Below are 11,712 nucleotides of genomic sequence, written 5' to 3' on the forward strand. Positions count from 1 at the left end.
GCCAGAGCAGAGCCCTGGAAAGGAGCAGCATGAATGCCCAGAGGTCATCGCATGGCAGACCCCATTGAACAGCCTCTGGGCTTCCCTTGGCACATAAGTCAGGCAGGGCCCTGGTGTTCTGCCAGTTGCAACTGGTGTTTATGGTGAGCTGTCCTCTCTGCAGGGTTCAGACCTGCAGGGCTCCAAGAAACAAAAAACAACCTAATGACCAGCCTGGACCCTGCTGGCGGGGAGCACCAGGCACTGCTCTTACAGGAGATGGGGCGACAGGGTGACAAAACTCCTTCTCAGCTTGGGCCACCCACCATGAGCCGTGGGGTGAAGGTAGGTGACGCTGGAGGTGACTTTGCAGCCCCTCCACTGGGTACCACGGAGCACCTTGAGCAGTGGGGTTTGTCCATCCCTCCCATGCATGAGGGCTGGATGTGGACAGGCAGCTCAGCACCACGCACCCGACGCCATGGCCATCCTGGTGAGACAGCACCTTCCACCCATCGTGTGATGGTGAGGAGAACTTGCTGCACTTGTTTCCACTCTAGGATCCCAAAAATGAGGGCAGATTTTGCATCGGTTGAGGTTGCTGTGCTAAAAGGATGACGCAGAGCCATTACCATGGAGACAGCAAGCCAAGGTAAGGAGCCATGCTGCTCCTGGCAGCATCCCGGGAGCGGGGACCTCACCCTGAGCCCCACAGCATCTGCTGGGGGAGAGTGAGGGAAGATGCTTTCCCCCAGCTGCAAACATGCAGTTTGGCATCGCTGGCAGGATTGTTCACTGGTGGTTTTGTTTTAAGCAAATGCCATGGCTCCCTGTGAGACGTAAATATTCAAGCACAGGTTGAAACCTTCCCTCCTCCCTCCTGCGTGCTCTCACACGTGCCAGATGCACATAAACGAACAAAGACAGGTTGCATAGCCTGCGGCTGGATGCAGGTTACATGATTTGGTAGCATTAAATCGTGCTTAGCATTTGAGGTAATAATAGCTACACTTCAAAGAATTGCTTAATGACTCTTTTGCTGAGCCCTCTGAGTTGCTCACACGAGAGCAGTGCGGGAGCTCGTAAAAACCCAATTAGTGGCTGCGAGTGCGCTGTGGCTCTTAAAAACACCGAGCAGGGTTTGAGGGGTAGGCAGCAGCATATCTGTCCCAGATATCTGTCCCAAATATCAACCCCAAACCACAGCAGAGAGCAAGCGTGGAGGGGCTGGACAGTGCTTGGAAGACCCCCTGGTTGTCAGGATGTGTTCTTCTCTTAGGAAGAGGGAAGCCAGACTTTCTCATCCTTTCAAGGAATACTTTCACACAGTCAGGGTAGGATGCTGGCAGGTCCTCATTGTGGTGGGGAACCCCAATTCGTGAGCAGGTGCAAATGTCTGAGCACTCATTTACTGCTCATGTCTTCTCCCAGCATGTTACCAACCCCTTTTCTTGGCTCTTGGTGGGTTGGAAAGCAGGGATCTACCATGAAAATATGGAAACTGCTCTTTCTCATGTCCTTTTCATGTGTGATTTAGCTCAGATGGAGATGGCAGTGGTTGGGTTTGGTTCACATTGTCTGTTGCCAGGGCTGGGGCTATCCAGCACCCCCAGGGCCACCCAGCAGGACTGGTGGCCCCAGGACACAGTTCCTGGAGCTGGGCATGAACTGTTTGAGATCTGGGTTTGGCCACGCTGGATGGAGAGCTGGTGAAGCAGCACATGGTAACACCACACTAACGGGGCTGTTGGGGTCTTGTAACAAAACCAACGTCTTGACTTGCTCCATCATACCTGTGGGTGCAGGCAGCTCTGGATCATCCTGAAAGAGCACAAGAGAACAAAATGACCACAATAGTATGACACGTGCATTGAGGATAAGACATTGTGGGCTCTTTGCAGAGGTTCTCTTTGGCTTTCCCCTCCTGCAGGCAAAGCCTGGCTTTGAGCGATCAAGGGATGGGGATCACGTTAGAGCCCCAGCACAGGCTGGCAGGTGGGAATTGCCGTGATGGATGAGCCCTGTAAATCCATCCAGTCCTGCCGGTTTTGTGCAGAGAGGTCATGCTCAGGAGCAGAACGGATTGCATGGACCAACCCTTGATGGGTTTTATTTGACCGTTTTCCCAATTCAAGGCAACTCGAAATTTTCCAACTGTGTTTCTAACTCAGTTGAAGTGGAAAAAAGCAGTCAAATAACTCAGTGAGCAGCATAATTAACAGGACCTGCCTTTCTATGGATTTATGACTTTTAACTCTTTGCCCAGTACCCCCAGCTCCTTCCCTTATCCCCCACCAGTTTGGCAGGGCAGGTGGCACCATTTACAGCTGCTGGTTTAGAGCTACGTGTTTGGTGACGGGCTGGGCAGCAGACGTGTTGTCTTGCACAGTTATTACGTGTTAAACTTGCCTCTTCCTCTTCTGGATGTTATTTTGGGCTTTCTCTCTTATCCAGACAGTTGTCATGAAACTTACTGGAAGGGCAGAGCTTTGAGATCTCTGCTCCAGTATGAAATTGAGTTTGGGTTGGCCAAGATATGCGAAATTTTTCTTTTAGTGAAGAAGAATGGAGAGTTAAATGACTGGGTGCACTGGCTCTGTGACCTTGGCTTTACCTTAGACCTTAGCCATAAAATGAGAAGCAATTATTAAAACTGTCAGCAAACAGTTTACTAATCTTTCTTTTATATTTTGAAAACTGAAACCAGCCTACCAATAAGGTTTCTTCTGTTTCCACTGTTAGTTACAGGCTGATTTATGTCCTGACGCAGGATGATTTAGGTCTCCTTCGCATTTTTCTTTCCAACTCTTTGCCAGTGGAAGTAGCAATTCCCATCATTTGCCCATGTGCAGTCTTTCCCTGGGTTCTGCTAAGCCCTTGCTGTCAGCATGTCTTACACAAAATATCACCCACTAACTGGATAAACAAAAAAAAAAATCCCTTTTTTTGTTTCCAGTTCTGCACAGCCATCAGACAAAGCCCAGATACTATTATTTTACGTGTCTTTATCCTATCCCCTTGCACTAGACCTGGTAAAGCTGAGTGTCCCACTGATTTCTGTCTTCTGAGCCCAGGTGAAGTTTTTTTTTTTTTTTGCCAGATTTACAACTTTTGAAGGGCTCTCTCCTGGCATCACACAGGGTTGGCTGAAGCCTTTCCTCAGCTGGACACATCCCTGCTGAATGCAGGTAAATTGCTCCCAGGGATGCAGAAGCCATTGAGACAGATGGACACGTACATCCACATGGCATGAAGCTAGTTATGTTTACAAACCTGGGTAAAAAAGAATAATTTGAGATTAAATAGTTAAGTACCCCTTTATTCTGAGAAAGGGATGAGAACTTTCTCCATGGCCTGAGCTTGGACATAAATGTCCAAGAGGGATTTGGAAAGTCAGAAAAAGGAGAGATTGGGGACAGATATGTAAAAGTAGATTAAGCATCAGCTCCTCCATGTTTAACTAGTTTGTTTGTTTGTTTGTTTGTTTCTGAATTCCTTTTGAAGTTCTAAATAATCCCCTGTGATGCCTGGCGAAAGCAAACACAGTTTTCAAAGCTTTGCGTTTGAATTCAGGAGAGCGAAACTCTGCCTATAGGTTTCTGACATGTTTTATTCTCTTTGCTTTTTATCTTTATTAAAGGGCTGTAATTTGTGCGATTAATTGCAAATCCATATGGCTATTTTCTTGGCCTAACACAATATAGCACTTTGAGAGTCTGTTGTCTGCCCAGAGCAGATACATTGAATCCTGCTTCCATGTCAGCAGAAAAAGGGTTATCGTATAGACTTTTCCTTGGATTATGAATTAATTAAATCAAATTTAGGGTATCCAGCCCGCATTACTGTCCTGTAGCAATACACCAGTGAAACTCTCTAGTCTGTGTCGTGGGAAACTCCAAGTGAGAAAAGCAGCATTGGGGTCTTCCAGCCTTGAAACCCACAGCGAGAAGATGGTTTGCCCTCCAGAAAACGTGATGTAGAGAGATGAGTTTCATCCCAATGCATCAAAAACATGCAGTAATGCAAATGTTAACACTTTCTGGCTTGAGAGTGGAAGAGTGAGCTTGCCTGCATGCTTGACTATCCCTGGCTTTCCAGGCAGCCTCACCATTGGGGTCCAAGAAGGAATTCAGCAGCACCATGACGTGGGTTTTGGACAAGATCCTGCACAGCTCTGCATCTGGCTGATGGGTTTTCTGCCACCCCACTGCTTGGATTGGATGTGATGTCCCTGCCTCTGTGCCCTTCCATCAGACCCAAGGATTTGGGGAGGTATGGTTGAACCAGGGTAAATAAGAGAGATGCCCCATGCAATCCCAGGTTGCCGCAGAGTCTGGGTGCTGTGGATGAGGTAAATGGACCCAGGGTCTGATCCAGCCCAGCAGCTCCTCTCCCCTGAAATCCCTTTGCCTTGCTGCTTTGTACATGTTGCTGTAATACCCAGCTCTATCTTTTAATCTTATCCTCAGAAACCCGCTGTTTTCCCCAGCGTCACCAGAAGCTATCCTCTAACATCCACGTAGGTAACAAAATCAAAGTGACGCCGCTTCCATTAAGCAAGCAGCAACCCACCAGAAGTGAAACGAGCTGCCAGCTGCTATGGTGCCGACCGAGCAGTGCTGCCGGGACATTGGTCATGCAAATACCTGCAAATGCTGATTTCTGCCTCAGATGAAATATCTCCCTAGCTGCAAGCTTTCCAGGAGACTTGTTGGCCTGCACAGACAGGACCAAATGAGGTCAAGTGTAAGATTTAGGTTGTTGGAGAAACAAGATGAGAAAATCTTCAGTGAACCAAACCTCACACTTAGTGGTGGCCAGTGAACCCAACACTGAAATTGTGACAAATGCAGGGTTTTGAGCTCATTGTGGAAGGAAGACCTGCTGTGTCATGGCCATGGCTCAGCCCATTATAAAGAAAAAGGAAGAGATTAATATTTCATAGTCAAAAGTAAAAAAATCTGAGAATCCATCATGCTGAGGTTTATCTGCCCCTCACCATAGACTTCCAGGTTGACCGAAATGGCTGGAGTAAATGCAAGGTTTATTTTTAGGGGAGGTTTAAGCTAGATATTAGAAAAAATTTATTTACTGAAAAAGTGATCAAACATTGGAACAGGCTGCCCAGGGAAGCGGTGGAGTCACCATCCCTGGAGGTGTTCAAGAAATGTATAGACATGGTGCTTAGGGACATGGTTTAATGAGTTAGGTGGTGTGGGTTGACAGTTGGACTTGATGATCCTTGAGGTCTTTCCCAACCTTGAATTCTATGATTCAGAAACATGGGTCTGTGGCTGAACACGCCAACAAGGCTGAGGACCTTCCAAAGCTGAACGGCTCGGCACTGCCGCTTGAGCCTGGCCAAGCCTGCCAGCACGCAAGCCCGTGCCTGACAGCCAAGGCGTTTGATCTGGAAATCAGATATAGCACACACCATCCCAATGAAAAATGTCACGCAAACTTCAGGCGACTTTCCAGTATCTCAAGGAAGGGATCTTTTAAATGAAAGCTTTAATGTTTCTCGTTATATTTAAAATTAGAGCGGAACAGCAATAAAATTGGTCATGGGACTGAGACAAGTTTTAAGGAAGAGAAGGAAAATTATTCATCCGTTTTTACGTTGGAGCATCCTTTAGAAGCTTGTGCACATTTGAATACGTCAATGCAAGGATTAATAATTAAAGGAACAACAACTACGTGTCTCCAAGATACACACAAGAAAGCAACAGCTCAGGCCAGAGGCTGGAATCTCAGGGGACACACTGTTTTTGCTGGCATTTCACCTCTGCCTGGTATACCTCATTATTCAGAAAAGCACTTTCCTACCAGCTTCTGACAAGGAACGTCTTACCTAGCAATTTGCAGCTGATGGTTAACCTGAGCACTAGCCTGGGAAATTGTACCTGTGCTTGTTACCAGATTGATTCTGAGGGAAGACGCAGAGGTGTTCACACAGATAATAAGTGATTCAGATAGTTGGGCTTGGGGTGAAACCCTGCAGCAGAAACCCTTTGCAGAGTGGTGGTGATGCTCCAGCAAACCCTACAACCCCAGGTCAACGCAACTCTCAGCTGCAGTTGCCCAAGAGTTGTGGAAAAGCAGGCTCCAAAACTGCTTCCTCTCCGCTCCCCGGAGCCAGATGGATGTCAACAGGCTACGGTGATGAGACGGAGCCGTTTTGCTCCCCGCCGTGGCCCCTGGCCAAGCAGACGCCTCAGCGCGCCACTCTGCAGAGCCGTCTGACAGCCCTGCGGCCGGGAGCACTGTGCCGGGCACTGAAGGCAGTTCAAAGCTTTGGCTTGGAGAAGGGAATCTCTGACTTGAATGTGGTTTCCCTCACCAGGCCCAAATGGCGCTTCCCCTCCCTCCCCAGCCTTCCTTCCTCCATATTGGTAGTCTTCTCATTCGTTAAAAACCTGCTAATTATCTCAGCAGCTTGGAACTGGGTTGCAGTGTGGAATTAAAACCAGCTTTTCGTTTTGGCATCCACCGCCTCGTGTAATTAATAAGACAAGAGGAAGCCAGAACATGCGGGTCAGCCCTGGGTGCAAGGAAGGGATTAATCGGACACGACCAGCACCGGAGCTCCCGGCCGGGATGCTCTGAAACCAGCCTCGGTGAGGGCGGGTTGCGTTTTGGGGCCAAACCAGGGAAAAGGAGGAAGAGGAGACAACGCATTCTGCCCTGGTTGTTCCCCTGTTTTTCCTCATTTCAACTCAAAATCTGGACCAAGTAGTGCTCAGCAAAAACCCTGCACTCAATCTTCAGCACCTCTTCGCTGCGGAAGGAGTGGGAAAGCAGTCCAGCAAGACTCAACAGCATACGTTGGTCATCCTCATCATGCTGAGCAGACCGGGATGCTCTGAGAACCGGGACCGTTGCAGTCGGGTGTTTTGATGGAGATTTGGAAGATGGCTGGAAGAACCTGCAACCGAAGGAGGGGTCAATGACGCTCGCACGCCCACCAGTGCCAGGTTCTCTCCCCCTTGGCACGAGTGAGTGGCCACCAAACCCAAATGTAAGCGCTGCCTCACTTGCTGGCCACGGGCAGGAGAAGGCTGAGGACCCCGTCATGCAGAGCTGAGCTGGGGTGACGCCGCCCTTCCCCACAGCCCCCCTCCACCCAGCGCTTGGGCTGGCGACGGGAGGTCGATGCCTTTGGGCACTGTCACAGAGCAGTGGCAGCACCAGGACATAGGGGACACAACTCTTCTCCTGGCTCACTGCAGCAGTGGTAGGGTGAAAACTTTCCTCCCTGCATCCTCGGGAGTGCTTGGGCTGCCCTTGCCCACCCCGCTGCCAACAGCATCCCCGCTCGCCGCCCACTGTGCCTGCTCTCCGGACCATTGATTCACAATTTGTTGCTGTTGCTGCCACCGAGTAACTACTCTTGGTGCTTACTACGGACTTGCTCCACTGCCAGGATGCCCCCGAGGGGCGGCGAGACACAGCTGGAGCTGGCAGGCCGGGGTGGGAGAGCATCGCTCCTGGGGGAGCAGCAACACCAAATTGGGGTTCTAGCCCTTTAAATCCGATCCGGTACTGCAAAAAAAGGGCGAGCGAGCAGGAGAGAGCCTTCAGACTCTTTTAATTAAAGCTTGTACCATATTCTGTCTTCCCAAGTCACAGCAGCCACTCTCACTTCTCCAGGACATCTCGGGGGCTCGCCGGCGGCGGGGCATGGATGGGGGGCATCGCTCACCTGGGACCAGCAGCAGTAGGTACGCGCGGAGGGATGGGGCTGCTTGCATGGCTTCTTCCCCTCTGCTAGCTGTCAGCTGGAAGCATCCCCTTATATATTTTTTTTTAATGTCTTTTCCTTTGCCAGAGAGAAAGTCTAATGCATTGCTTCTGGCTGGTGGGGTTGGCGGAACCTGGGGGCGAGGGGCTCCCCGTCCTGCCACTGCCTCTCCCTTCCTTCTAGATAACTAAGTGCATGATGTAGAGTTGTGGGGGTTTTTTTTCTTTCTTTTTTTTTTTTTTTTCTTGCTCCTTAAATCAAAAAGCTGCTATTCAGCAGAAGATAAGTTGGGATGCCTGTTCCATAAATCACCGGAGAAGTTAGTCCCTGTTGTGCTCTGGCTGCCGGTTGCCCCCACCGGCTTCGCTCGCGGCTCCTTTCCCCTCTGCCTTCCCTTGCAAGTGCACCAGGTTGTGAGAGTTTTGCTATATCCTTCCATGCGCATTGCACTCACAATGCAGAGCATTTCTTAAGAGCCTCACGGACTGAATCCTGGGGTTATTAGCAAAGATGGAGCTGTATTTGTGCTGGAGTCTCATCTGTTCGGCAGTATAACCCCTAGCAGCTTTAGCTGGGTTTATAAATTGCCCTTCAGTGGGAACATTGTGCACAGAGAACATTTAACTGCTAACTATCCCATTCACCCATCGATTTTTCTCTCCCCCTCTGCTCCTAACTGAGTGATCTCTTCATTTGTATTTCCACACAACACAGCCATTTCTTTGAATTATGTATTGCCGTTCCTCCCGCGCCGGCTGGGGTTAGTGTGTGGGTAGGATGCCCTGACCCTGGTGAGAGCCCCTTTTCCTATTTGCAGCCGGGTCCCAGGTGAGTGTGGGTCCCGAGGAGTCTCTGTCCTGCATGGATCCCCGAAGGGGAACAGAGGCTCTGCCAGAAAAACATTTCTCTTGGTGCCTATGTGAGGTTAATAACACTTTTGACAAATAGCAGACCTCCTCAAGGCTGGAAATAGGGTTGAAAAAACATCCACTAATCTCCTCGAGAAGTGCTAGATGGCGGCCACCACTCTCAGTAAATCAGGAGACAAGCTGTTTACGTACGGCATGGTGAGAGGTTAGCACAGCAAAAAAAAAAAAAAAAAATCCTTCCGTTCATCCACCAGCAAAAACTCTGCCTTTGCTGGAAGTGGGAGAGTGATGGGACGGGGAACTTGGAAGTGAGGAAGGGAAGTGGAGCCGTATATCGGTGTGTGAGCAGCCAGGCAAGAGCACCTGGAGCTATCGGGTGGTTTGTGGGCAGCGAGATGTTTCAACTTGAGCAGTCGAAGGAATGAAACTTGGAGAGGAGGAGGCACGGCGCCTGCAAGCAAAAGCAGAGATGCCAGGGCAGAGTGAAAGCTGCAGCGCGGGCTCCGCGGTTAACTCACAGGGGTGCAGGGCTGTGGAGAGGAAGGAAATGTTGTGGATATTTTGTATTTATCCAGGGTTTTGCAGTTGTTGGTTTTCCTGGTCGGAGTTGCTTTTATCAGTGGACTCTGTCTCTTTGCTAGGGGTTTAACTGTTTGTGACTTTCGGTGACATTAGGAAGGAGCTTGGCCCTTGCGACTGGGATGTGGGATAAAAGCTCTTTGTTTCCAGCTTGCAGCAGAACAAATGACCTGGCAAGGGAACCTGAAAGTGCCTGAAAGTAAAAAAAAACCTGTGGTCTGAGAGGGGCTGCAGACAGACTCTTCTTGGGTGAAGCCCCCAAAACCTGTTTCCTCCACCCTGCGGAGCTGGAAAATCCAGAGTAAGATTTAAAAACCACTGACAAATACAACTGAGGAGGGGAAAGATGAACAAAATGTACATCTCAGCTCAGTAAAGTGACTCAAGCATACGGAGGGTGGGGAGTAATTATTTATAGTGCCATCAGCAGAAATATTAGAATGAAATGAAGGGCTGAAAAGTTTTGCTGACTCTCAGGGAACACGTCCTGGCACAGATTGATATTTCCTGGGCCCAGCCCTTTGCATCTCCAGCTCTACCGACTGTGCAGCCCAGAGACCCGGTAAAGCCTCGCCGGGCTGGGACCCTGCCGGCAATGCACGTGAGGAGCTGAACCCCCCCAGAGGATGGAGTTTAAATGCCAGCTCTGACTTCCACCCTGAGCCACCTCGGATGCCCCAGCCTGGATTCTTCTCCCGATGGATACCTGCGCTCCGAGGGGAGCAGCGCTCTGCGGCAGGGGAGGGCTGGGTGGCCAGGTTTGGCTTTTCCATTCTAATTCTATGAACGCTGAGATTAAAAAAGGAGGCGGGAGTGGGGGGGAAAGCCATTTTCGAGATCAGCAGTTAGGGTAATGCAGTGCTTTGTCCTCCGTAATGAAGCTCGGCTTTCTGCGGTTCAACAACTCTCTTGAACCACGATGACAAAAGGAATTAGAGGGATCGGCAGGCAGAGAACTGCTCACCTGGCTTTGCTCAAATTACAGGTGACCTGTATAAGATTTTTCTTTCTAAATTGAGAAAATTGAGTTTGGACTCCTCTTCGTGGCATTGTGGTGATGGAAAGGCCTCTTTTTTCCTTTCTTTTTTTTTTTTTCTTTTCTTCACTTAAGCCTATAGTACTCATCGTTCATGTCTCTCCCTATCTGGGCAGATGTGTGGGAGGGCTGAGATGGCCCTGAGGTTGTTGCATGTAGAAAGGGTGCCCTTAGCAAGTCTGGCAGACTGTCACCAACATCCTTCAAAAATTATCCATGCAACAAGTTATCTATAATCCCAGAGCCCTTTCCTTCCTCCCAAGCTACTTGATAACACCAGGAGAGACCAGTCCCCAAGTGGGCACGAAGTTGAGAGCTTCAGAAAAGTCCCACAAGGCAATTTACTCCATCTTGCCCTGCTTGTCAGTCTCCAACCATCTGAGATTTCCCTAGTACAAACAAGACCTGAATTTCTGAAGATTAAGCAGAAAAATATTTCTTGTTTTATTGTAGCTAATAACCTTTCCCTCTTCCTTCACTCTGTACACTGGAAAGAGCACAAACACAAAAGGCATAGCTCTCATTTTTGCTTTTTTTTGCCAGCCACCTTTAAACAAAAGAAAAATAACATGATATTCTGGAGCAGGAAGGGACCAAAATGGATCTGACTGAGATAAAACCTGAATTTACTCTTTCTATCTGCTAGAGGCTAATATATTCTTCTATTCAGAGCAAGGGACGTATGTCAGCCCCATTCTACATCTCTGGCAGGGTATTACAGTTTGAATTACTATGATAAATTAAAAACAGTCATAAAATTCTACAGAGGCCTTAAATCATCAAAATGTATCGTATGAATGAAATTGTATGATTATTAAGCACAATGTTTGAGATATAAACGTTAGTGTGGCAGGTCAGTCTAGAAGGATGAGAGCAGTCACGTCCGGAGGACTGGGTGTGATCCAGATGTGGATTGTGCTGATGGCTGGGTGGGTTAGCTGGGTTCAGGGAGCCTTTCCGAGCAGGCTAATCCACCATCTGCTCTGCTGTTTTCTTCTTTGATTTTTTTATCTTTTTTAAAAAAATTTCTTTCAGGACACGTTTTTCCCCTTTGAACATAAGATACTTTCAGTGTATTATTTAAAACCTACATTTTAATGGAAGGAGGTAAGAGGCTGCCCAGACAATGTAAACCTCATTTTCCATGACCACCCCGAGACTGCCAAAAATCAATTGTCTGCTAGAGGCTAATCTTTAAACAAAGTTAAGCCAAATTGTATCAGAAGCCCTGGGGATGCTCGCAAGCAGGTTTTCAGGGAAGTCATGTACAGATGTTGCCCAGTTTGATACAGGTTTCACTGGTTAAATCTTTTTGTGCCAGGGCCGGGTCTGCTTGGGAACTGAATTATTCTGAACTACTTCTGGCTCTAGCCAAAGCATTGACTCTGGTTTGAGAACGGCCCAAGCGCTTTGGGAGCTGGAGGCACTGTTTCAAAGTGGATTAATAAGCCCTCAGGAGCTGCAGATGCTTTGTTGGAAGCTGGTGGAATGCCCCCCCCCCCCACCCG

Source organism: Pterocles gutturalis, unplaced genomic scaffold (assembly GCF_000699245.1).
Source record: "Pterocles gutturalis isolate BGI_N339 unplaced genomic scaffold, ASM69924v1 scaffold15107, whole genome shotgun sequence".
NCBI classification, from domain to species: Eukaryota; Metazoa; Chordata; class Aves; order Pterocliformes; family Pteroclidae; genus Pterocles; species Pterocles gutturalis.